This window comes from Rhea americana, unplaced genomic scaffold (genome assembly GCF_003343005.1).
Source record: "Rhea americana isolate MKP2758 unplaced genomic scaffold, rheAme1 scaffold_12, whole genome shotgun sequence".
Taxonomy (NCBI): Eukaryota; Metazoa; Chordata; class Aves; order Rheiformes; family Rheidae; genus Rhea; species Rhea americana.
Genome location: NW_028185261.1, coordinates 9224640 through 9252188, shown reverse-complemented (window position 1 = coordinate 9252188; position 27549 = coordinate 9224640). Strand labels below are relative to the sequence as shown.

Genomic DNA, 27549 nt, shown 5'->3' with positions numbered 1-27549 from the left:
TTTTTTTTTTCATTGTGTAACTAAGTACTGYGTCAGCTTATTGTCGGATCTATCAGAATTTATGAAACCACAGTATCCACAAGATCTTATGCTCCAGCAAACCTTAGTGTATATTGTTCAGTGCCAAAAAAAAAAAAAAAAAAAAAAAAAAGCACCACTTTTATACTGCATTTCTTATATACCACCTCTTTATAACACTATATTTGTAACAAATTCTTCTTTAATTTACATGGATGGGAAACACACTGTGCTAAAATATATAACATAAATTGTAGTATTTTACTTTTATACGATAGACATAAATCCAGTCGCTAATTAGATTCTCATATTTGGACATTAGGTTTTAATCTTATGCTTCATTGACCAGGAAATAGTTGTATTGTTTCTGAGCTTCTAATTGTGACAAATCTTTCCAATAGCATAGCAGTCAGTCAAACTCATCTGATCCTTAAGATTGCCTCATGAAGTTGGGGGGAGAGGGCTGAAGAAATTAAAAACATTACGACTGTGAATTGTCCTTTAGATGAGGTTCAGAGAAAAAGCAGAGGATCAAAAGTCATTGTGTTTCACATCTCCATGTGTAAAATTGCTGGTCCGTATTATATCTGCGTAGGTAAAATAAAACTTTTTTAAGCTGTTTTTGAATTCCAAATATTTATTTACTAAAAACATTTGCTTATGCAAGAAGCTTCAGGAATTCGTAAAATGGGTAGAAAAGTTTTGGTTTAAAAACATAGGGTAAAATGCCACAAATAGAGCCATCTGCCTATAYTCCTGCCCTCTACAGGATATGCAGAGCAGAGCCAGTTGGCATATACTTAGGACCTACCTAGGTCAGCACACCTCAGTGATTTCAGTACAGTCCCAGATCAAAAAACGTGCCATCAGATCCATTTTCAAGCTGCTCCAGAGCCCTACTGCAAAATTCACTGTAACRTGGAACCCTATGCAGAATTGTTATCTGTAATAACAGATATTCCAAGGTTTATGTTACAAGAACGTGGAGAAAWGGCTTTTTCTTTCTTTTAATCACTAGTTTAGTTTAGGGTTCCTATGTAAAGAAAAAAAAAGAACTTATTCTAGTTCCATGACTATTTGATATATTATTGTCATCACTGCTCAAGCTTATCAGGGTTTTGTCAGAGACCCAGCTGCTAAATTACACATTAAATTACACAAGAAGAGTACAAAAYCAGCATCTCCTAAAGAAAGAAAGAAAGGTAGAGACACCAATCAAATCAGTCTTGTACTCAATAGAACGTTTTTAATCTGTTCCAATAATGCATTCAATAATTTCTGTACAATTTCTAAGGCCTACAATACTTTATCTTTTTTTCAATCAACATTTTCTGTTATATCTCTGACATTTCTTCATTTTTAACACTAATTATGGAATGACTAAATAAATGCTCAATCTCTACTATTATATTTATTGCCATTTTTCTTGTTAATTTCACAATGAAGTAGCAGTTCTTTATTTTAGACTTCACACCATCTACTTCCTTTTCTCTAGACTCTTTTCCATTTTCTCAGAACATTCACGTACTTGAATTTTGTCAGCACAAAAATAAAATAAATTTCAAGAAAATAAAACTGAATGTATGCACATTCATAGAAACAGAACGGTAAATCTACACACATACAAACCAGTTCTAGAAACACCTGTAAACTTAYCCAATTAATGAAATAAAAACTGTACTATTTTGCTTATTTGACAGGCACAGCTAAGTAGCACAACCTAATTTTTGAATATTCAGTCCTTCTTTAAAATAAAAACTGCAAAAGACATTTCATTCTCAAATGCACGTGAACACTGTTAAGAAATCATGATCTAATTATTGATATTGCACAAACAGAAGAAGACTGTATTAATCAAATTATTCATTTCACAAGCTGTAGGCGTAACTGGTATGATATATATTGATGAATTCCCCATTTAGCTGCTTTTTAGGGAAGTTGTCAATTTCCATTATTTGTATGCTACTTTCATTTAATGCTAAAGTCATACCTTTTACAGTATTACAAGTACAGTTGCCAATACTAATTAATGAGAATTTTCTAGCCGTTATCCAGAGATTTTTATGGGAACCAAGTACAAAACTACTAATAATTTAGCAAACCATCCATTAGTACATGTCAACTTTTACCTGGTATCCACCTTACTCACACCAGTGACRTAGAGGCAAAAGCAGTGTCCCACCTTAGTTATGAAACCCCTATAGTGAGAGTCTTAGACTGTACACAAATGGGTTCACTTTTGATCTTACATGTTCATTTAAGTCGCTTCACAAACATCTCCATCAGCAGGTAGACAGTAGAAATAAAAGTCAGTGATAGAGACTGATTTCAAATAACAAGCCTGCAATATTAACTTGTCAACAAATTTAAAGGATGTTGTAGGCTTTTGGAGGCCTTGGCCAGGTGCGTACACATGCATTTCTGCACATTTGGAGCAAGTGCAATATAGCATTATTACACACGTGGGGCAACTAAAGGCTTACTGCGGATGCAACACAGATTTACTTGCACACAGCCTGACAGGYGATGGCACCTACCTTCTGAAGACCAACTATCACATAATTCTTCAGTTTTAAGCTTCTCTTTCACCTTCTACTACCACAGAAGTTATCTAAACCCCGTGCAAATGTATCTTGAAACACAGATTAGTTCTCTCATGTTTAATAAAAGTCTACTTAAATTATTTTTGAACTTCATTATCACTGAACATTGTGAAGCCTCCCAGTGAACAGAATGTATCTCTATTCTATTCAAACAGATCCACTTGAATGTTAACATTTTAAGGGCTTATTTAGAATATAAACACCATAAATATTGAACACTGAGATTTTGTTCCACAGAAGCAAAATGAAATAGGATCCTTTGAGATATTCCTTGTTGTACTGCAAATTAGAAATGTACTTTAGCTCATTCATTACTCTTTGCATAACATTATCCATAATACTTTCTCTGTTTACTTTTCATGATTATTACATTCAGGCCTTACTCAAATTTGAGATCAATTTGTCTCACAGGACACCAATTTCTCYGGCTAAGGAAACTGCTGAATAATTCAAAGACCCCCCCCAACTCTAATTTTCATTCCTAACCTTGGGTCACAAATCTGGAAACAATTTCACACGTGAGTAACTTTATAAACCCCCTTTTTTATTTGATTAAAGCCCACAAGATAGGATCTGCTGTGCTCATGACCAAACGAGGCCGCTCGGACAGAGCTGCCAACAGCTTGAGGCTTTAGAGCTTGACCCTGCTTGAGCAGTGGGGCTGGACCAGATGGTCTCCAGAGGCCCCTTCCAACCTCAACCAYTCTGTGAGAGAACTCGGGAGCGATTCAGCGGGACAGGGAGATGGCGGCCGCGGCGGCGAGCACCAGTCAGAGCTCGCCTTCCTCCTCCCTGGCCAAGCAGCGCGCGCTCAACTCCAGAGGGGAGATCTGTGCGTTCTGCGTGGCTGTCCAGGTGGTGGGAGGCACGCAGCTGCCACCAGATAGGCCCGCCTGTGCCCACCTCCCTCTCTCCCGGCGACAGAGAGCTCAATTTTTTCCTTTTCTTTATGTCATGCCATCAGCCTTCCAGCTTATTCCTGTATTTCATTCCAAATTTACTTTTTTGCAGCACTGCCACTTAAATTTTGCATTTAGTCAGCACAGGAGTATGACTTAAATGCTCTCTAGTTAACTGCACGTTCGCGTTCTGGTTTTATTTCCAGCCCTGTACAAGTGATCTTAAGTTCTAATCAACTTACTTTGATGGGATTTTATTTCAAATTCAGTAATATATTCTTACTTAGTCTTATAAACATCTTCCACTTTTTTCTACCTACGGGTCTGTATTTAGACCCTTAAATACTTGATAGCATCCTATTAAAACAAGCAAACAAAAATCTTTAATCATTTAGAGACTGGACCAGTTCAAAAAAAAAAAAAATCTGCACTGATCTGAACTGCTCAAACATATGTATAGCTATGCAACTTGTCTCTGTCTCTCAGAAAACTGATTTTCAAGGCTTTGGCATGAGCCACTGCAGTACTTAAGACAAATGGATTGTATTATTGAATCCAGCCCTCAGGAATCTTGCTTCAAAATAAATCAAACCTAGAACCATTCTTTCCTGTAGGTCTACTAAAAACCAGTTTAGAAAAAAAAATAACAGTTTCATGAAAACAAAATAAAGGATAAATTTCATAAGACTAGAGCAATGTACAAAACAACATTAGCACRTTTATAACAATGAAATGAAAAATACAGTTAACAGAAAAAAAAACAAATAACCCTAAGATACAAGGACAGTCACAGGCAAGTAGGTAAAAATAACTAATAAATTACTGGGCAAAGTTGTCATTTAATATGCAGCTGTCAACTGCTTCAGTTTCATTTTGTCTGAGGTCTGGAAAATGAGGTCACGATCAGATTCTGCAGATTCAGGTATAATTTTTCTAATAACCACACACTTTCCTAGAAGTGACCAATCTCTTTGGGACCATTAAAATCCTAGTTAGGAAAAAAAAATCTATTAAAAATTCTGAAAATAGAGTATAACATTCATCCATAGCCAATCATATTTTACGTACAAATACATTCACATATATATATATATATATACACACACACACAAATATAAAGAGAGCTTATATAGCACACACATATATATTACATAATTAGCCATAGGTTTAGTGAGTCTTATCAGCCTTCTACATATACGTTCAAGTAATTAATGTACATGAGCTTTACTCTCCTTCACGCTTGCGTAATTTCCAAGCTGAAGCCAGCACGTGTGGCTCTCCTCTATCTTGCGTCACTAATTTATTGCTGTGTAAAAGAATCCACTTGCTAGATGAAATCTGGGAAGGGGATGACATCTCTGGGGTTTCCCTGGAGCCAGACCACTGGTCAGCAGTCCCTGGTTTTCTGCCCCATCACTTGTATGCATCAAAGCAGTTTGCTCTAACTTGTTCCAGCTAGCTATGATCTTYCCAAGAGGTCTGAAGCAGGGAGTGTAACTCTCAACACACCAACCACCCTGCTCACCTGMCAGCATCCCATGACCAATACAGCTTGTTTACTAGCAAGTGCAGGAGCCAGCTGCACCAATTTTRTGCCCGTCAGGAGAATCCTATCAGKGACTTGCTCAAGGACTAAGCACTTACATAAGCAAACAGAAATGTTAGTGTGGGAAGGAGGGACACAAAACCCATAGTTGGCACTGCAGACATAGTAATTGGGTTTAGATTATTCCTTATATCATCATCAGTGTTCTGGGTTGCTCTTACTGCATAAAGAACATATTTTTCAGTTACCTTTGCAGGAAGCAGTTGACAGATGTAAGAGCATTTTCTGAAAATTTTAACTTTAGCCCATGATTTCTAATCACATTTCTCATGTTTAGGAGGATGTGGCTGGTCTTATTATTGTTATTGCATGTGAATATCCTTGAAAATCCACTTTCATTTCAACTGAGGATGGCCAAAGGATCAGTCCAGGAGCCTAATCAGGATCCCAGCTTGACCAGGCTGCTGGAAAAATGATCTGTTAGCAAGCCAGCCAGACCACTCTGTATGTTGCGAGCAGCAGAAACAGAATTTGGTTGCATCAAGCAGGATTTGAGAGCACTGCTATTCACATGCAAATGAAACTACACTGGTCTGGCCTATCCACCTGGTCAGGAATGAAAGCAGCCCCTGAACTGGCCCTCCATCACCATTTAAACTACTCACATCTGCTTCCAACCTTAGTTTTAACTTACAACTCTTGACCTTTGAGTTGTTTTAGCAGTGTTAGATCAGATTTCCCATCTCTGTTGTGAATGCCAATTTGTTTTCATCCAAGCAGCTGTTCCCAAGCTCCCCTCGACCCAATCAATTATAGAACTTATTTTTCTCATGGCCAAGCTCTATTTTTCCTTAGATCTGTTTAACCAAYTTACATCTGCTCTATGTGAGGTGAAAAGCAAAGTAGCAGCCAGGGGCATTTATTTGCTCTGAGAGTCTATAAATGAAAATAAGTTGTGAGTTTAAAAGTGTATTTCTCTAACACGTACTCAGAAAGGCACATGCAGTTTGTGAGAGCACAGAAGAAAGCGATCAGAGCTGAAGGATATCATGTTCYACTCTTTGTACATGCAAAACTTCAGGCACTGCTGTGTGCCTGCTTACTCATGGAAATGTCCCACAGTGTGATATTAGTAGTACCTGCTCAACAGGGGTGAGTCAGTGTGGATGCTCTCTCCAATATGTTTCTGCACATAATACCCACTTCTGCAGAAATATTACACTAATATTTAAAACTGTTTTTAACTTCACAAGCCTAAATCCATGCAGAATCCTGAATCTATGAAGAGATAATTGTGCTTTTCTATTGAGAACCAACACTTACGTCAGTGACTTTCATTACAACACYTATCCTTCTTCATCTCAGTTTGTTTTCACCCTTAGTTATATCTTAGATCAAACTCTTTGGGTTTCTGAGATCTGATCTGTACAAAATTCTAGTCTCACCACTTCCTTCTCTTGTTATAGCCCACACGTACCTTATGAGGGCTACTTTTCTCTTAGTGGCAGCACAGTTCTACATTGCTGTCAAGCACCACCACTTCTTAGAGGCTGGGTTCTTTATCATAAATGCCACCATCTCCACTGTCCCAGTGCAGCACATTTACCCCACTAAATTAAACCTTCAACAGTAGCCTAAGATCCAGATGCTTCAGCTATTAGTTAGTCAAACATTCTTTTACTCCAGGCATTTGATGAAAACTCCACTCCTCTTGTGTGAAAAGCAYCAGATCTTGAATACTGCATCCTGTTGTAATGAAGGGATGAGGACACAATGAAGGAGGAAGCCCCAAATTACCAATAGCGGTGATTTGCTGTAAAACTTCTGACCACTCTAAGTTTTCTATTTCAGGTCAATACATAAATTATCATTTAAYGTTACTGTCGCTTTCAGCATGTTGCCAGCAGCACTCAGAACTGTAATTTGCCATTTTAGTCTAAATGGAAGGTGTACAGTTTGCTCGCACTTAACCATGTAACCTCATTGACTTCAGTAAAATAAGGCAACAGGAGACCAAGTCAGATCTAACTGCAATTACAGTGTGTGTATAGAACATCACATTCATTACTTACAATACAGTGACAACATTTTGAAGTGAGGGGTGGAAGCTGACCCAATCACATTAGAGCATAAATTTGCTTAAGAGGCAGGAAAAATACAATGTGTGTAACAGTTCTGCTATACTGTATTTAATCTGTAAACATTTCAAATTGGTACTCCAACTAGCAAGTTAATAAAAATTAATCTACCAGTGTTGTGCTTTAGGTTAAAGGATAGTTACAGCATGTTATGGTTCTGTTTAATTAAAATTGTATAACAGGAAATCTAATGACCTTTTTTAGAAGCACTTTATATGTRGACAGAATATATAAAGGCATCCTTTATAATTAACCAGTAAAGCAGCATCTCAAAGCAAATGTTACACTCATTTAAAAATGCTAAATAATGGGTGAAATTCAGGCTTGCTATATCKCCAGTGAAAGAATAAAATTGCTTCAGGCTTTGCAGGGAATCTTTAGAGGTTGAATTTTCAGCTCCTGCTCCTCTTCCTTTTCCTTGATTTCTACAGCACCCCTACTCCACTGTATCATGAGAATCTCGCACCCCAGTCTATCAGTTTTGTTTGTTACAGGCAGTGAAAAATACATCATATCTATTCAAAGACAGTTACACACCACATCTATTTTCAGTTGAAAATAAACTGCTTCATTTAACCGCAGATACAAAGCCCTCCTCAGCTACAGTCTCTGCTGGCACAAGAAACTTCTTTGGCATCCCATAGTGCTTTAGTCAGCTGCTTTCTGTTCCGGGTCATAGACCTTTCGCCTACTTTCACTTCCAATCCCATCAGAAATAAAACTTTCTCATTTTTTCTTTTTTTCCATCATAGTCTACTAGAGTGTTTCAGAGTTTTTGCAACAAGATGGTAGGCAAAACAAAGCATATTTTCAGATCAAAAGAACAATGAATTAGGAGCTATACATCACACAGGGATGCTGACAGAGGTCCTCCAGCACAAATCTCTCAAAATTGTCATGTTTGAGACTCTCTGCTGATCTAGTAACAGGGGATTAAACTTTCTTTGAGCTAAGCAGGCTGCAGCATGTGGTGCTTTCAGCTCACTTCCCAGGCACATTGTAGCTGCATATTATCCCTCCAGAGCAGCAGTGCAAAGGCTCAGAGGCCCCTGCTGAAGGCCCACCTCTTTTTATCTTCTGAAATTAGAGGAGCAAATACCTCTTCCAAGGGACATGCAAAGTAGTTGTACAGATTTTGCAAGGGCCTCTAAAAATGGTTACCCTTTTCTGGGGTAGAAGGAATGAAATTCAGAGTCTGGTATACATAATTAAACTCTCTTCTCATTTCCTCTCCACTCTGGACCTTCCCCTGCTGTCCCTCTCCCAGCGTGCGCAGTTTCTCCCCCAGGCCGATGAGCAGCGATGCGCAGCCGAGCAGCACTGTAAAGWCGAGGGCCCTTGCATATACCACCCTCAGCCACTCGTTCCCGCGCCCACACGTTCTGTTTGTGAGGCCTCACACGGGCCTCATCGGATAACCAAAGCAGCCTGACCGGCTCCTCGGCCCGGGCGCCACACTGCTGCCAGGCAGCAGGGCAGGACAAGGGTTGCATAGGGCGCAGAGAGGCTGGGTGCAACAGCTTCGCTAAGCGCCAGCTGSAAACACTTCTCAGAGCCCGAGCCAGGAGTCCTCTCTCTCTTTCGCTCTTCTCCACCCCCACAGCAGCTTTCTCCCCCTCTGCTGCTCCTGCAGGCAGAAATTCCCACCACGTTTTGAAAAGCATGCCCAGACCTGCAGCCAGTTCACCTTCCCGTACAGTCAGCCATCGGTGTGCAACAGCCGTCCCTCGATCCTCCTCCGGCAGATGCACAACACTACCTTACCAGCACACAGACTGCAACTATATCAAAACATTCCTCATACAACAGTTTCATAAAATCAACCAGAATTCACAAGCTCCATCTTTACAAAGCCTCCAAGTGCCAGACAATACAGTAAACAAGTAAAAATACCTGCATTACAAGCTGGCAACACAAAATTACAGTAATTATAAATAATGAAGTCTCTATCAGACTTCAGTGAAAGGAAATCTGAAAAAGCCGCTCACAGAGAACATCCCTCTCCCTTCCTTACACAGGCATCTGCTTAGCTGCTGCTCTTTGCCAAGTGCTGAAGCCATCAAGCAAGGAAGATCAAGGGAGGAGCATTTCTCAGTCACTGTAGGCTGAATAGTTCTTTGGAAGTGGAGCTTTAGAACAGGCTCCAAGATAGGGTAATTTCTGTTCTGTGAGCCTCAAGTGGTGTCAGAGAGGACAGGGGTAGGCTTGATGGCTACTGCTGCTCCCGTGCACACAGGGCTAGTCCTGGCGTGGCAGGTCCACTGCTTTGGGGGATTTGCCATTTGGCTATACTACATCACTGATGCAAATCCACATGGGAGATTTGGAATACTTCATTCTCTTCCCTATGTTTTCTATTAAACTATATTTGTAGAGGATTATAAACAGCTGATAAGGAGGGCTCCAATATTAACGTGAAATAAGCATTCAAAGTGCTTTAGATAATAAATGTAGAATTTAGACCCATTTCCCTCAGATATAATTAGAAGAGTAAAGCAGGTCACAGTAAGGGTAAGTCAACCAGCAGACACAGCCCCAGCTGGGTAAGACAAAATAGCATTTTGCTGGCAGACACAAGCTTTCCCTGCCACCCTCTGTGATGGAGCCAGATGGTTCTGATCAGCAATGAAGAACTGAGAAAGTCCAAGTCTGTCTGAGAAACATTAAATGTACCCTAAAACTTCCAAAGTTCTCCAAGCTTTGCAGCCTTCAGCAAAAAACAAGCATTACAGCAGTCTTAGTTTTGTATTCTAAAAAGCAATGACACTTTAGAAGGTAAAAAACAATTAACAAGCTAGTCATATCCTCACTTCCATCCTGCAAAATTGCCTTGCCCTGAAGAGAAAAGCAGCTATTTCATCTCAGAGATTGAGAGAGACTGCAAGCTTCACCAGCACAACTGTGTGAAGACTGTAGAATGGCTTGGCATCTTTCTTAGTAAATTCATGGTAATGGTAAAAGTGATCCAAAAGAATGTAGAAGTGGTAAACGCCTATTGGCTCACTCAGTAGTGCAGACTGTAAACRCACAATCAAATTATTTTCTGACATTCATCTAGACTAGTTTTAAAATCCTTAAGTGACTGGATGTAATCTGTTATTGGAATAATAACATRAGCATCATTAGAGAAGCATATTTCATGAAATTAAAAGGTTGAAAAATACAGCTACTGCACAGCACTTGTACTAYTTTATCTGGCAATCTATGTGCAGATTTTTCATCCTAATATAGTAATTTCTGTAGCAACTGTATGGTGCTTCCACTTGAAGATGGCACTAAGTTGGCAATAGCACTCCCAAAACATTTCCCGTTATAAAATTCTCTCTCCRGAAGAGTGATTTGCTTGCTATATGAGGTGAGTGAATAGTCTGCTCTGAAAAGCTCAATTTTACTTTTATTGAAATATCCTCATTTTCAAGGTACTTAATCTTAAGTTATTTCTTCTATGAAAGATGATATGGCCTGTCATTAATGTTCTGGTGAAGGGTAAAGCCTTTTTCGTTTTAATCACCCTCATAAGGCACTCATAATGGTTTGTTTCAAACAACCATGTGTTTGAGGTTAAAAAATAAAACCTGAGATCAGAAATATCAGTATTTTGTTTGGGCATGGCAAGGACATCTGGAAGTTTAAATTAACGTCCTATTACTTTAGTTCTATATGGAGATTCATCAAAACAGCAGCCAGTAGCAACTAAAAACAATCAGCTTGACTTTTAGCTGGTGGCAGATCTCTCCTTGACCCTTTGGCAGCAACAAAACTTTCCATGCTTAAATTCACAGGCTGAACGAGCAAAGGTCTAATATAAAGAGGAGAAATTCTAACTCAAAACCCACAGCTTGAAATAAAATGCTCTAAGTATATACTGGAGATATATTTGCATTAATAAGCATTTATGAACAATTATTTCCACTATTTATATCTCGTATTACCTGCCATTATCTTGTCAGATGAGATGTAATCACATCAGGTTACATCCTTGAACTTAAGAGCCCAGAGTCTAATAAAAACAAAGCAAAGCAATTCAAATATGTAAAACTAGAAGTAGAGAGAGAAATATGTAAGGTAGGAAGGATAACAGGAATTCATTAAAGAATTTTCTAAATAAGCCTCAATTTATAGGGAGAGATAATATTTTTCGTTAGACAAAATTACAGAGCAGACAAAAGAAAAGACATGGTTTTAGGCATATAATACTAGCAAGACCTGAGAAAGAAACACAGACTTTAGGCTAAGGACAGCTTGGAAATAAATCTCCATGTTTAAATTAATTATGCTACTCATTTATGAAATTTGAAGTGAGAAGCGCCTTTACAGAATAAGGGAACCTTAGCAAGGAGGCAGCTGATTAGCTCCTGTGGGAGGCTACACACATAAACCAATTAATTATTGTCCTTGGAACACTGAAGGTTTCAGATAGAGAAAACTAATGTGCCATAAGAAATATTACGTATTAAATAGATGATTTGTATCCAAGAGCAGTTAAGGATTTTGTTTCCCAGGCTCATCTTACAATTACGGATGAGGATGTAGGTCAGAGATGGAGCTGTATTCTCATAACTACAGGTTTTTGTCTTTTCTCACATATCTGAAGAAATGCACTCTGGGCACAGCGGTTGTTTCATTTTATCTACAGAGTTCTCCCAAGGATGTCTGGTGCACTGCACAAAGTTTGTTGCATATGTCTGTGTGACAAGGATTCTCCACAACAGGAAGCATTTATTTTAGGGCCTTTCTCCTATATCTTTATATAGGTTTATTCAGTATATTTTTGCCTGTAGGTATTTTCTAATGATGACAGTGGCAAGAAATAGCAGGTTGTAAGAAGGCAGGGAAATCTCTGGAAAAATTATTTCAAGGTATGGTCTTCTGCCAAGATAAATTATAATATACCCAGCATCTACTTAACCTGCCTACTCTTTACACCAATGTAAAAGTCAAATGAACTACATTCTCATTAATGGACTTACTTAAAACAAATTTGATCAAATTATTTTATTTTATTGCAGTTTTTCTAGGAATTTTTTCAAGGAAATTTTTCCCTGAGATTCAGTATTTATATCCTTTGAGACAGAGCTTTCTTCCGTTTTTATTTTTGTTCTCTTAAAAAAGAATGAACAGATTTCTGGAACAAAAGAAAACTGGGCAGTAAGTTTGCCACATGAAAGAGGAACAGAATGGAAGATACAACAAAGCATAACATGTAACCATGAGACTCCTGAAAATCTCAGTGTCTAGTTAAAACTTGAGCTAGCCACAGAAGCAGAGTTCAGGGTGACACAAATAGCATTTTCTGTGTATGCAAAAAGGATGAGACAAGAAATGTTGCTGAATAAGAAACAGCTCAATTTTGGATAATTACTTGACACAGCTTTTAAGAACAAAATGAGGTCTTTTTCTTTAAAACTTTAAAATAATTTTGAATCTAAATCCATATTTATGAACTTAAACAGAACATTGTTTATTTTATCTTGAACCTTTGGTATCGATAAACCAAACAGCAGACACTTTTAATCACTGTTGCCTGAGGAACTCAATCTCTTAAACATGGATTGTTGAAAGCTACATTCAAGCTTCCAAGTGTAACTGATATCACTTTTTGAAAAACAGAAGAAAAATGATTCCCTGAAAGGTAACTTTTTMAAGAGAAATCTGAAGCAAATAAAAGTGATGAGTCATTGTCATTTCAGTGACCCTCATCCTCCTTGTCTGAAAATGCCACCTGAGCAATAAATAATGACAAAGAGCCTATATAATAGCYCTGCATTTTAAGTGTCTGGATATAGCATGAAAATCAGTGTATTCCTCTATTGAATTTGGAAAAAATTGAATAGGAACCTGAAGCAATCTAACTTATTATGTAAAACATAGATAAAGGATTCTATGTTCTGTATCCATAAAGAACACAGTAAGGCTCACTTGATAGCATCCGAGGTTAAAGGAGACAACATTCCCTGAGGCTGTGACTCTTCGGAAGCCAGAAAACACTACTGTGATCATGCAGGAGACTTTGCATCCTATGTATACACACACACACATATGCACGCACACACACACAAATACAAACACGCTGCAACAGTTCCCCAACAAAAGTCAATTGCAGCTTGCACCAAGTTCACAGCTTTACACAACTCATTGCCAAACCTCATTTAGGAAGCAGATACGTCCAAATAACTGCCTGCCATTTACATTGTTAAATTGGGCTTCATCACATCTGTGTAGTTTTGAGAACTTTGCCCAGAACAGCTCAACCAAAAGTTTTCAATATTTTTGGTATCAATATGGTTACTGCTGAAAACAAACAAAYGAGCTTTTACAGGCCATTTTGCTATTTTGTTTTTTTTACTGATTGGAAACCACTGTTACTGCAAGACTCACACAAACAAGCCCCTCCAACAACTCTAGAGAAACTGGAAAGGGGAGCTTTTGGCATAAAGCAGAAGGGCAAGAAGCCTGGCTGCATGACTGACAATGCAAGAAGACCTTTCACGTCACGTAATGCATGCCAGCATTATCAGTGTTAGATCAATGATGCCGGTGATTTTGTGATGGACAAATAGCACTGGCATGAAAGAGTGCATTAGGCAACTGCTGGGTACATTTCCTTTGATAACTTCAGCTGTAGCTTTATCTCAAATCTTAATTTTAAAATCTGGAGCCGTCTATTGTCTGAAAAGTGTTAGGCTGGCTTTGAAGCCATTACACTTTAATGCTAAACTGCTGACATCTTTTGATGAGATCATTTGATATTTGAGCAGAATACTGAGAATTAAAAGTGAAGGTTGTTGAAATGGGAGGAGAATAAAATTCCTCTGTCACTATTCTTCTTTTCATATTGTCCATTGTCATATTGTCCATCAGAACACAATTGGAAAATGTCAGATAGTATGAGTTTCATTTTTAGTTTAATTGCTTAACTCTATGATACTATAACAAGTTAATTGCAATGCAGAAGATTTATCATGAGGAACAGGGATTAGTCAGGCAGTTCCCCCAGATTACTATTCATTATACAGAGACTTAAGTGTTAATTATGCAGTTTATGTGATCTGRTATTTTCAAAGAAATTTCCTTACATATTAAAAGACAAAAGTATGTATTTAAAAGCTTTGGAGTCCAGATAAGCATCTTAATTTCTGAGACTGCAACAGAAGGCTGTAAATATCAAATGAACAGGTACTCTTACTCCAGCTATTCAGTGCTTACATTCCTAATCAAGATTAGAAGTCAGAAATAAGATCAATATAAGCAAATATTTCAAAGCTTTAAAAATATTTCATTTTAAAAATTATGTTTTTTTTTTTTTTTTTAAGAGAAATGAAGGGTATTTTTATTTTATTAAAAATGCTTTATTTTCCTAAAAAGGGGGGGGGGGGAAATGATGTTGTTTGGCAAAACTACACAGATAAAATAAGGAAAAGCACGTGAATTCCTTAAAAATTTGATCCTGTATTATATTCCTTTGTATTCTTTTTGCATCTGCTGATTATTTATCAGTATTTCTCACTTCTACAGTATGCTATTTTTTTTTATTAGCTTCTTTTTACTATGGATTATTATACTAACCTCCACAGTCTAAAAATTGTATTTTTCAGCTTCATCATTCTTGTAGTGTTGGGTCTGTTATGGCTTAAGAGAAAATCCCATTATACCTGTGTTTCTAAATGAAAATCTTTCATTTAAGGAAACTATGATGTATCCTGAAGTTTCTTTAAAGCGCATTCTGTTTTTTAAAGCAATAGCTTTTTCAGGTTGGGAGTTATGTGTTTCCCCTTAAATGCATAGATAGCAGTGACTGACTGTGGAAGCAAGTACTGCTTTCACTTTTCCAATTTCTACGTATCAGAAATTATATGGCCTCGAGGACCCATTCATGTCTATATTAATATGGCTTTTGGGGTTCCATTCATATCTGAATTCTGATCATTAATTTTCTCATTAAAGAATATCCTTATTAAAGGAGATGCAGATCTTTAGCTAAAGGCTGAAAATATGAAAGCTGCATTGGCCAGCAGCTATTACAAGCATCTAATAAGATGTTACATTAGATCCTAAGTGTTTAATTTTACATTTACTCAGCTTCTCCATTACAAGCATTATCTGTATCTTTAAGAATCATTTCATCACAACTATACTATTTCTCCTCCCACTGCAAACTCCATGTATCAGCTGACAGAAAAGGGACAGTTCTTTTGCTGCAGCAGCTGCTGTAGCTTAGTTGCCATTTAGGAGAATCTGAGAGTGACTGTCCTTACCACTCCAGATTCATTTCTGAGAGTCTGTGTGTAAAGCACAACAGACTACAAAATGCTAGACAGAGTGGACTGGTATGTGAGGGCTTTTAAAAAAGGATTTTAAAAATTATTTTGTTTGGTTGTGGGCTTGTGGTCTCCTTATTCTTTAGTTTTTTAAATATTATTATTATTGTTGTTCTCTTTTAAACGCAGACTGAAGAGTCTAAAGGCCTTATTTATTTTGATAATAATGGTATTCATATTAAACGCTCAAGAGCATGAAAATCAGGACCTGGGTGTTGTGCACAGCTCAATACTACTACTTGTGAAGTTTAGCTCCTAAAATGGTGCCAACAAAACAAGAAAACAGCATTCTGTTCCTATAGAAAGTATTACAAGAGTGATAACTAGCCATACTGGTCATCTAGGCTTAGGGTAGTGAAGGGACAGAGATGATAAGAATTTTAAAAGCAGCAATGAAAAAGAATTGCACAATCATTTATGATTTGAAAAGTGCAGGTCCTCTTCRGCTTGGCCACTGCTTCTTTTAACATTTACTAGATGTGATACAATATACAGGGTACACAAAATCCTCCTCTGGTATTTAAAATACCAGAAGCCTGACCATCCCTTTAAATGGGTCACATGTTAAAAGAGAAAAAGTCAGATGCTGCATTTACAAAGTCAGCATGCTGCATCTTCTCAAATCCAAAAACTGCTACTGCTATATCTAGTCTGTCAGCCTTAAACAATTAACCAGTTAAACAGAATAACCTTTAGTAGAGAAATAAAGCACAGTGTGCTGTGAGATATAATTGGCCTGAGCAGTGCATGCCTGTTTATAAGACAAAAAATCAGGAATCAGCAGGACTTTCAAATGATTTCAGGAAATTAACTTCTCTACAGAAGATATTCTAAATTTCTCACATTTGGAGTCTACAGCCTTGCAGTCACTGCTGATGAGATGCTGCTCTAGGCCCTTGACAAGTAGCTACAGATGTTCAGTAGTTAACTAGCCCTCCATGAGGTAATATAAAGAATGGTCATATTAAAAAAAAAAACAATTTCTAACATAGCAGACTAGATTCTATTCAATCTACATTACTTAAAAAAAAAGCTAATATTGTAACATGCATGAAGACACATCAGAAACACACTGTGGAGACATTTCAGAAGTATTTTAATACCATTCTGGGTACCCTTTAAGAAGAAACTAAGCAAGATAAAGCTTGCAAAAATGAAGAGACCCATCCCAGGAGAGAAGAAACAGAGGTAACAGCATGCAAGCAGCACAATAGAAGCTTGAGACTCAATCCATTTACAGATTCAAAGGTCAAGTCTTTGACTGGAAACTGTATCCATTTACATAGAAGATCTCAGAGCAGAGTGAGAAGCACTAGCAGCAGAAAGAAACAACCTCTGCTCAGCTAACCTCTGGCAACACTGGTTTTGCAAACGCTATTAGCACTGGGAGGCCCAGACAAAATGCAGTAACCCTTACAAAAGCAAGAACATTCATTACCATCATGAAAGACAGCCACAATCTTGACCACAAATTCTTTTATTAGCCCACACTGATTAAGCCCTGCACACTCCAAGTTACATGCAAGGTGTGGATCCCTTTAGCAAACTTCAGGAACTAGAAACCTGGTCTAGTTTCGCTCCCTAAAAGTTATTCCTATGCACTGAGATACAAACAGCCACAGTGGTCAGGCAAACCACTCAGACAAAGCCTTTGCTGTAAACACTCAGTATGGAAACAAATGCATCCGTTATGGGCAGAAGAAGAAAACCTCAGAAGACCTTTTCAGGCATCCACTGCAAACTGAAGAACTCCTCACTAACATGATGCATGTACTTAAATTCCCAATGTAGACAGAATGCAGAGTGGCAAAAAGAGCTGCATATTCTATTTTAGCTAGCCAAGAATACTTTCTGCCAGCACCTTGCTCATCAGGTTATTGAACTGCTTAATATCCAGTGATCACCAAGGAAAAGCTTCCATCAACCAAGAGAGCAGAAAGTATAYTATTAGGTTGCCTACAAGCACCACTAACGTAAACATCTCACAGAGTACCTCCTTTACTGCTTATCACCCTTGAAAATAAAAAACACTGAAAAAGTTTAACTGCATGTGTGATTACCGTTTTTGAAAGTGACACACAGAACTGGAAGATCTGATTTCATAGGAGCATGCCAAAATACAATGCTAACTGCATTCACACCTGTGCTACCCTAAGTATGTAGCACCTAAAATCATTAATGACTTCTTAAATCTTGGCACAATTATTGTGCTAAAATTGCTCCCTTGATTTAAATACTTCATTCCTCTTGAGATGAGGTCAAGCATGCAATCATTCTAAGGATACGGAAAGCATTAAACCCCATTCTGCACCAGTATCTTTACGTGACCGATTTGAACTAAAGGACAGGTTATGATGGAAGGCACAGAAAGGAGAATTGCAGTGATACAACTGAAATGAGTTGATTGGTCTTCTCCATAAAGTTCCTGAATATTTGATGATCTACACATTTAGAGAGCACGCAGGCTGGTTCTACATTTGCTTTCAAGTATCAGATGTTCAAAATATTTGGTTCTATCATTACAGTGTTGATTTTATGGCCATTCTTGTTATTTCATACTCTTGCTTCCCGCTTTACAACAAACCAGCTAGAAGCAACACATTTCACCTACTTGGTTCACCATGCTGTCAGTTGTGTTGCTTTAGTTCATAGGTAGTTCATGCTGTGTATGGTATTCTCCAGTATCTTCACTCGGACATATTCTGTGAATCAGATGCAAATTGAAATGGTCTATATACAGTGGGTAACAGTAAAAGGTACAGTTTACTCTGGAATAACAGTATCCAAGTCCAATTAAAAAAAAATGGTAGTGCTCGTGAGGATGACAATAGAAGGAAGTCATTTTCTGCAAAGGTTTTGTTCAATCAAGTTTGYGAAAGTGCCTGATAAATAGCAACAGATTTAAGAGACAAAATTAAATGATTCTTGTCTTCTCCAGGATAGTTTTGACAAGAATTTTCGTATCAGCTGTACTTACAGTAATACTAAACACACAAGTTACTCTGAAGTCTTCACTAAATCCATAATACTTGTAAGTTACTTTAGCTCTGTCCTTTCCTATCGTCATTTCAGAGAAAGTTCCATGCAAGTTTCATGTATTAAAAGACAACTCTAGGACGCACTGAGAGTTTCAATAATATTATATTAGATAGTGTCTAAATTATTCTGAAGCACCAATATGGTGCTTTACAAAATTTTGCTTTACAAAATCTTCTTTTGCTGATTTTCTAATTTTCTATCTGTATGGAGTTAAAAGTAGAGTTAACCTGATTTTTAACTTATTTCTGCCAGTTGAAAATATTGAAAAATAATCTACATTATATTATTTCTAGTTTGCCAAAAGCTAACAAACTCAGTACAAGCTTTCCATGGGCTTTCTTGTATTTTCAGCAGAAAGTTACAGAACCAGATGTAACAGAGCTGCTGGAATGCTGCCTCAGGGCAAGACAACAAGGAAAACAGCCGGGGTATGGCTCAGAAGCAGACCTCCTCCGCTGAGGGGTTTGTTCTTATCAGCAGCTGGGGCTTCATGGTGGGCAGCCCAGGAGGTGCTATCAGGCCAGTCTCTAGAGCATCGTAGGTCTCTGGCCTGGTCTTTTTCAGACTGAACAAAGAACAGGTCCTTGAAAATACCATTTATTAAAAAAGCAAACTAAACAAAAAAGCCCCACAAGCCTTTACTGYAGTATGATGAAACATGTCTTAAACTGACCAGCTATTGAGATTAAAGATCAATAGTAACTCCACATTATCATCCTTAACACACTCAATTTCTCAGTTCTGTAAGACTATGCCCTATGCAGCCAAACTGGACTGAGTGTAACAGAGTCAAGAGTCACCACAGCTTTCATAAAGCTGTTATCCTGGTGTGTAATTTATTGGTTGAAAGGAGATACACAGGAAATGCAAACAGGACCTGATCAAGATAGTTCTGAGCATTCACAGCTCCCATTAAATTCAACTATATTTGCATTACCAAATTTTATTAAAAAAAATATTACAAAGGGATAGTAGTTGTTGATAGGAATACTTTTCCTTTGTAAAAAGCAAAGATTGAAATAACAGACTGTAGTAGGTTGTTACAGCCTGACAAAGCTGCACTGAAACAGTGCCTTGAAGATTTTTCTTTCATTCCCCAGCATTTAATCTCAAATGTCAATATTAAAAGCTATAACAAAATGAGCTTAATGGGCTATGTGGGCATTCAAGATCCGCTGCCAAAAACAGAGGAGAAAGGCAGAATTGAAATGCCCTGACATATTCCTTTTCTTCACGTAAAAGGTAAAGTTACAGCTAAGTGACTTTTAAAAAGCACTGCAAAAGTAGCCTCTGCGCACAAGAYTTCAGAGTCTTAAAGAAGATCAATAATCAAATCTCTGACCATCCATCCACCCCTTCATTTCACCCTGGGTAAAGTGGGATTTATTAGGTGAAGATGACTAAGAGAGTTCCAGGCTCCATCAGCCTGTCTTTATCCCCAGTCACTCTTCCCCTATGGTGTTGGCATTTTGGCTTTGGCTATGCACCTTACAGAAGGGAGAAAGGGGGAAGAGCGAGCATGCAGATGTTTTTATTACATCCAGTTCTTACCCTCCACCTCATCTTGCAGCTGCACACGGCAGGTGCCCGTCACAGACTTTTCCCAGGGGGGAGCCTAACCAGCAAGCAATATACCACGGGGGCAGGGAAAGCAGCATCCTTCCCCCCCACTCTGGCTGTATCATTTGCCAAAGAATTAAAAGTTCAAGGGTGAGAAACAAAGAGCCCAATAGTTTTACTCAGAAGTCAGGACACAAGCTAATAGGGACAATTTCATTGGTGTAGTAGTTTGTTTTTTCTGGAAAAAAAAAAAAAAGACTGGTTTTCTATGAAGATGCTTATGCTGCAGTCTCTGGCAACATGATTCAAAGGAACCTTTTTTTTTTTTTTTTTTTTTTTTTCTACCAGGGTGGCTGACAAATGACTGAGTTCTCCATTCACTATATCTACTTTAGTACCTTGCAGTTTTGTTCCTGTCCCTGTTGGTCCCATCATTCCTCAGATTAAAAGATGGTAAGTCTAGACTTTTAGTTATTTGACTAAGACAACCAAGAAACCATTTTTCATATATAATAGCATCTGATCGCTTTTCTTAAGTATGTGCCAGACATATCTATAATTTACACATTGTTTCCTGCTAGCCACAATAATAATTTGGTTTTGTCTGAGGTAGAAAATCCTTTTGGTGGTCCTAATACAGCATGTGAGTTACCTAAAGAATGTAAGTTGAGTTTTCTGTTGTCTTATCACCAAGATGCTGCAAATCTCATCTGTGTTCCTTCCAGGTATCCTAATTTAGTAAGCCCGCTCTCATTTAACTTGTCAGATCACTCCTAAAAAAAAAAAAAATCTTGTTTTTGGAGGATTTTTGATTTTTTTTCTATAGTTCATGGCAAAGCAACTTTCTTAAAAGTGCTTTTCATACAAACTGTTGTTTTGAAATATTTAAAAATTATTATACAATACTGCATATCCTGGTCTGTGCTTCTACGTGGCATCAAATATTGGTAATAGCTAATTAAAAAGACAGCATTTCACTACATTAAAATTGCTTTTAAGGTCATAAATGACAGTGCACTAACTTTAATTCACCATATTTTCTGGCTACCTTTCTGGCTTTGAGAATTAATGAACATATGCAATACAACTGAAAAAGATCATGACAAACAAACAAGTTGAGCTGAAAGATGACTGAGGCTTACTGACTCCCTCAACTGTTTTYATCTCTGGATCTCTAATTTGAAGTTTTCTAGAATATAGTAATATGTATATGCCATTCAAAAGGAGTTACTTTTCTCCTAAACACATTCAATCATTCTCAGAAACCCAAGAAGAAGAAGGTGGGTCATTCTGCCTTTTTGTTACTTACTGAATATGCAGTTCACATCAGGTTTAGTTTGAAGACAACTTAAAACAAACAAACAAACAAACAAACAAAAAGCTTTTGTGTCAACACGAACAAGACTTGGACATCAATCTAGTGAAAAATTATTCATTCTATTTATATATTTCATTACAGATGCTAAAGATGATTTTTAAAAATTCCTGGGAAATCCCATACACAAAGCATTTAGTTTCAAAAGCCAGATAAATGACTTAATCACAACAATAGAAGTATGTCACTTATGACACCCAAATACTTCTTCTCTGTTTTGCTTTGGATGTACTAAAGAGAAAAGAATCATAAGTAACCTTAAAGCACTAATATTTTCAGTTGAGCTAATAGAAAGAATCTTGGAAGAATTTAATAACTCAGCTTTGAGGTACAGAAGAAAAAAGGTGTCAGCTGCACATTGGCTCTTACCATCCTCATGGTGGACACTTTAACCAACATTTAGAGTGAAAATATACTAAAATTCACCACTCGAAACATTTGGATGAAGCTTGTTAATAGGTCTGGCCTGAAAACAGAGGTTTGACCCAACATACAAGAAGTGCTAGGAGATGATGATTAGGTGATTTATATGCTACCTTCAAAACTGTACCTTGGGATTACATTTTGTCAAAATATTATATAACCCTTGGCAAACTACTTGCAGTCTACCCCTCATTATACCATCTGGAGAAAAAGAAAGAAAGAAAAAGAACAGCAATAAAAACCTAACATGCACATTCTGCCTTGACAAAGGCACGTGTGGGAGAACAGCCTACCTGAGCCAAGAGCTGCCTTTTGCTTTTAAAAAGGAGCTCTAGCTGATTCAGAGGCTTGTGACAATGATACAGTCCCTTACTGTGCTTTCATTCTATGTCAAAATCTGAAAATCACATCTATCTTTTGAACAGCAGMACATTCTCAAACACTTTACTATTCATGCCCTGGAAAATCGCTGYATGCCTGAACAAGTTTACGGTCAATATCCAATTAAGTTTCCAGTTTATGTTCTAATGTGATCTCAGTGGAGTCAAAGGATGCAAAGAATCACTGAGTGCTGCGAAAACAAATGAAAAAAGGAGAAAATGGGTGAGCTCTTTAATTCTCCCTTTTTTAATTCACGGAAATACCTGAATCAGTTTCCAAAGCATTCCAGTAACCAGTGGAATTTAAATCTAAATAGTACGCAAAAGGCAAAAAATTACCTGCTTGCAATTGATGGAAGAGAGAGAAGTTACTCATTTGGTCTTAGTGTGGTGGAAAGAAACCTCACGGCTGTTGCTACAAACTTCAGGCAAAGAGGGCAAAAGGAGAGCTGTCAGCTGGGGGATGATCACTCGGGGCACCCACAGGGCCCAGGAAAGGGTTCTGTCTCGTTCTGCCCCAGCCGCCTGCGTCAGGCCTTTGAGTCCCTGAGGAGTGCCGAGCCAGGCTTTGGCATGGCTGCAGAGTGATCTTTTGTGGGGGTGCAAAGGCTGATCACAGAACTGGTCTGAATTAAAATAATAGCCAGCTCTATGTGTCCCTCCCAGGTGGAGAACAGTTGCAAAAAGTTTCTATTTCATGTTACCCCCCCCCCCAAAAAAAAAAAAGAACAGGAATTACAGTCAACTTCATGTGAATATCTATATTGTAATATACATTAATTGCCACCTACAGAAATATTTTTTGTTCTTCCTAACCAGCCTTTCAGAAGACCACATATAAATGTAGTGTTTGACCTCACTCTGCTCTCGAAGAAATGGTAGGAACCAACCATGCTTCTGCCTAGGACATATTGGGATGGCCAGTTTCCTCTCCTAATACATTCACTTAATAAGCTACGCAATGCAAGTAATGTTTTTTTTCTTTCTCCATAGGCTGAATATTGAAACTGCTACATAAAGTTAATGCAGCTATCCAGTGAATAAGAACTGGCTCATGTCAATACAATTTTAAATAAACAATAATGTATAAGTGAACACTAGAAAGCTTGTTAGACTATCACCATAAGTTAGTTTAGTAAGCAAAATCTCAGGAGTTTCCCTCCAAGGAAAAAGTGAATGAAAAAATAAGATCCCTTTTCTGCAGGTTGTGCATGTGGCAAGGGGTAGAGACGAAGGAAGGTGACCAGGAATATGGATTAAGACAAGTAAAAAAGAATCTGAGAAAAATAATCTTAGGAACTTCCCATTTTGGAGTTGAATTGATCCAGTCAGTGTACAGGTGGAAGAACTGGAATGGACTTCTTTTCCCAATTTGTGTGTATTCTTCCCAAAATGAATTAATGTCTCACTGAAAAGGTGATCCACAGTCCATATTTAAGTTAGCCTTGCTGCCTGGCTTTGGAATTATTCCCACTGTTCTTCACAAAAAAAAAAAAAAAAAAAGAATAAACTCAATCACCTTTTTTCTTGGCTTCCTTTTCCCTGAAATATATACCTAACATCACAGCTTAGACAGGAAACTAAATTGCAGATGGCAGCATTTTTGCAAAGTATGTGCATACTGAGCTATACAGACTGACAAATCAATTTGTTAAAGAGACAGCTTTTCTTCGAGAGTGAAAGAAAACCCAAAAACCTGAAATCCTCCTTAAAAAGTATGAAGCAGCTCTTAATAATGTTTTTTACCACACAGTTGAAAGAAATCATTGAGAAATCCTTTATGTCCCTATGGAGCAGTCCTTTACTGCACTGGGACCAAGAAAGCCTTTTAGAGAGCAGTGTGAAGTTTTACATATTTAACTCGCTTGTCTTCCCCGTMACCTTGAGCCACCCAGTACGGGGGGACTTCCATGGGCACAACACTCCAGGCAGGTTTCCAGACCCAGCACAACTTAGTCAGACATCCCTGTCGCTGGGAGCTGCAGACACTGCCTCTCTAGCAGCTCTTACTCCGCAAGCAGCAGGAAAGCAATCTTTTCTCCTGAGCAGCAGGGCGAAGCGTGCAGGACGTTTGCATCAGTCTTCATGTTTCTGGGCTTTTTTCATGAGGGGACTGAGTCAGAAAGCATCTTTCTCCCCGCTAGACAGAAAGCGCCAAAGGAAGCATCGGCTCTGTCACCTACTGGATCTCCTCCATGAGGCACACAGTCACACGGCAAAGCTCTGCTCCTCCCACAGCCTGCGAGATCCCACACCAGTTGACCTGAAAGCTGCTTTCCTGTATTTCACATCACTTTTGCTTCATGCTGCCTTTGATATCAGAATAGATGAGAAATAAATGGAACCACAGATTACAGAATACTTTAACATCTCTTTTGTTCAATAAATCTCTTAGATTAAATTAATAGCGAAAGGAGACCACTCGAAGAGACAGAAGGCTTTACAATGTTGACGGAAATCCACAAAAAGTTTTAACRTGCTCAGGAGAATCCCTATTGTTTCCAGCCATGCTATGAGCCAAACTCCACCCTCCTGAGGAGGTCGAGTTCATATTATTTATATAGCAATCTCTTCTGATTCTACTCAAAGACTTAGCATCCATGAAGTTTAGAAAATGCTCAAAAGGAAGGTTTGATCTTATGTTGCATCTRTAAGAAAAAGAGTTTCCCAGAAGAATCTCTCTCTATAAAAGCATTGTTTAATTTTTACAACCCAAAGATTTGGACCCTGATGTGTATTGGTTGGCAGATTTTATTACTGTACTACCTGCATCCTTAGGGCCTACAGCTGCTCAGGGATCTTCTGTTTATAAAACTCTTGAAGATTCACAGATAGAGAGCAAAGAGAAGCAATCTATATTTTTACACTATGTAATTTTGTACCCTCTCTCTCCTTAAGGATTGGCCTTGAATTCATGGATAACTAAGGCATAACACGCTTCCCCTCAGGCACAGTAACAGAACATACATACTGTTTATTGTTTCACAGAGTTAATTTCCATCAGTTGTGTATTATTTTCATACCTAATCAGAAACCAACTTATCTCAAAGTAAAGTGGGTGGAAAGAGAATTTGGTTTGTTGAGACTGTATCAGAGTCAACACAGCCAGCCATCTTCTTTGTCATCAATGTTACCAATGTAACACACCAAAGCAGAATGACAGACAGCACGAAGCAATGGTACGTGCAAGTTACTGCGTAATCCTCTCTGAAGCAGCAGTGTAATCACACGCTCCGAACACAGTATGATGTAGGCTAGGTAAAAATCAAGCAGGGAAGAGGAAGGCTGCTTTGCCCTGCTTTTCAAGCCTGTGTAAGCTTTAGACCACCCTTATATAACACTATTTAGCATATGTTTTGAGAAATCCTTCAGTACGGACAGCGAACCTACACTGACACCTACATCAACCCACTAGTGACCACACAATTACAGGTAGAAAAGCCAACTGGAGAGTCTCCAGTTATTCTGAGAAGCAGCAATTACATTGGTTACGCTTCTGTAATGTGCCAGCAACATAACAAGCCCACAGAAATGGGCTCATTCTTTTGCTGCTACTTTTAGAGAGAGAAAGACAAATGCAAACACACATACAATTAGGAAGAAGTTCACTTAAGTATTTTCCTAGCTACCAGTCACTGCAAACACCCTTAACTGGGAAGACTCACAGACAAAAGACGTAAGAAATCAGACYTAATATTCCTGACTACCCTCACTGTTCTTCAGGATTTTAAATTTATGCTCCCTAGTGGAAACTTTAAAAAGTACACATGAAGGACATCTCTAATGACACAAGTGATAAAATAAAGTTGAAACAGGAATTCAGACTTGCTCTTTACCAGAATGCAGTTCTTCCAGCAGCCTGATTAGATGCTTCAGAATATCAGCCATATTCTGTCCGGGAGATAAAGTTATTAATGAGAAATTCTAACTATTCATCAATAGCAGTTTGTGAAACACTTCCTCAGTTTTTGTCTACAACAACTCTCATATGGCTCTAGTTAAACTCACAAATGAAAAAGTTGTTACCTAGCTACTTTTTCCAGAGACATTTAAGTTTCTTTCACTGAGACTTATAGATAATGGATAATTATTTTTGTAAAGGAAATTAAAGTGGAAGATTAAAGAAACATTCTTTGGGGGAAGACAACTATGTAGGCATAGGCGATTACCAGAGTGGCTGTACAGTTTAGCTACGGAGGCAGTGACTCATGATTCCAAGTACTATTTTCAAACTTATCTCTGAGAGAGAAATTTGCTGCATTTTGGAAATAACTTGGAAGAGTGAGGACAATTTACTCCTTTGGATTTACATGGATATATGTTTGCCCATTCACTAAAGCACAAAAATGCAGATCAAAAATAAGCATTCTATTACCTGATTCATCAAAAGTCTTCAACTACTATGAGCTCATCTTTAAATCCCTGCCCAAAGATACAGCTTCTTGTGTTGAATATACATTCTTTGAATGTGCAAGTACAGTGTAGTACAGTGGTCCTTTCAGCTGTAAGCTTCAGAAATCTAAATGCTGGCAGATTGACCAGGATCATGCCTGTTAAATGCTCCACTTATGCTGGCTGAAAGAATCCAATGCTAGTTTGCTGTTCAATGTTTAGTTTTGCAAAAATGTCCACTTCTGAGTTTGAAATTTTCTTGTTCAATCCCCAGCAGAAATATGCTTTAAGTTATTTTTAAGCTTGAGGAAAACTTGATCTGCCATTTAGCTATGGTAAAATGAAATGAAATATGTTTCCAGCCTTCTTTGTATAGGCAATTACAGATCACTAACAGCTAAAAGTGCTGGCCCTCAGACAGACTTGGCTTTGCTGTAGTCAATGGACCTGTAAGGATTTACACCATTTGATGGCTACGCCAGCTCCTCCATGTGAAAGTAACACTTCATGTATTCAAGGCAAATGGCCCGAGCTAACAGAATGTCATCCCTTCTCCTTTCAGTGCAAAGAGTAGATAAATCCCACTTTTCCATGATGATACTCTCTTTAAAGTAACTTCTTTATTTTAGAAGGTGCAGCAGGCACTACAGTTTCTCAGCACTTTTACTTCAAGAAAAGAGCAGGGAAAGTGTCAGGGATATCTACCAGCTGGTGGGGACAGGGTGCAGCCAGCTATAACATAGTTATGTTACAGTTGAAGCTATTCATCCCTGCCAGATTTAAAGGGATGCTTTTAGAAGAGTATGCCTGGAAAAGTTCCTATAAACTGAAGAATCTCAATCATGACAATCATTTCCC

At 38.1% G+C, this 27549-nt stretch overlaps 1 protein-coding gene across 10 annotated transcripts in view; it reads left to right on the top strand.

The window, feature by feature from the left end:
- Positions 1-27549, top strand: part of B3GALT1 (beta-1,3-galactosyltransferase 1) — a 195447-nt gene that overhangs the window by 154956 nt on the left and 12942 nt on the right. For 7 of the 10 annotated variants that reach the window (XM_085323603.1, XM_085323611.1, XM_085323620.1 and 4 more), the window contains one exon: positions 20470-20574. The gene's annotated coding sequence lies outside the window, so the exon portion shown is untranslated. Of the gene's footprint in view, positions 1-18881; positions 18990-20469; positions 20575-23292; positions 24661-27549 lie in introns of those variants that run through there. The other 3 variants (XR_014898074.1, XR_014898071.1, XM_085323645.1) reach the window with 3 other exon arrangements.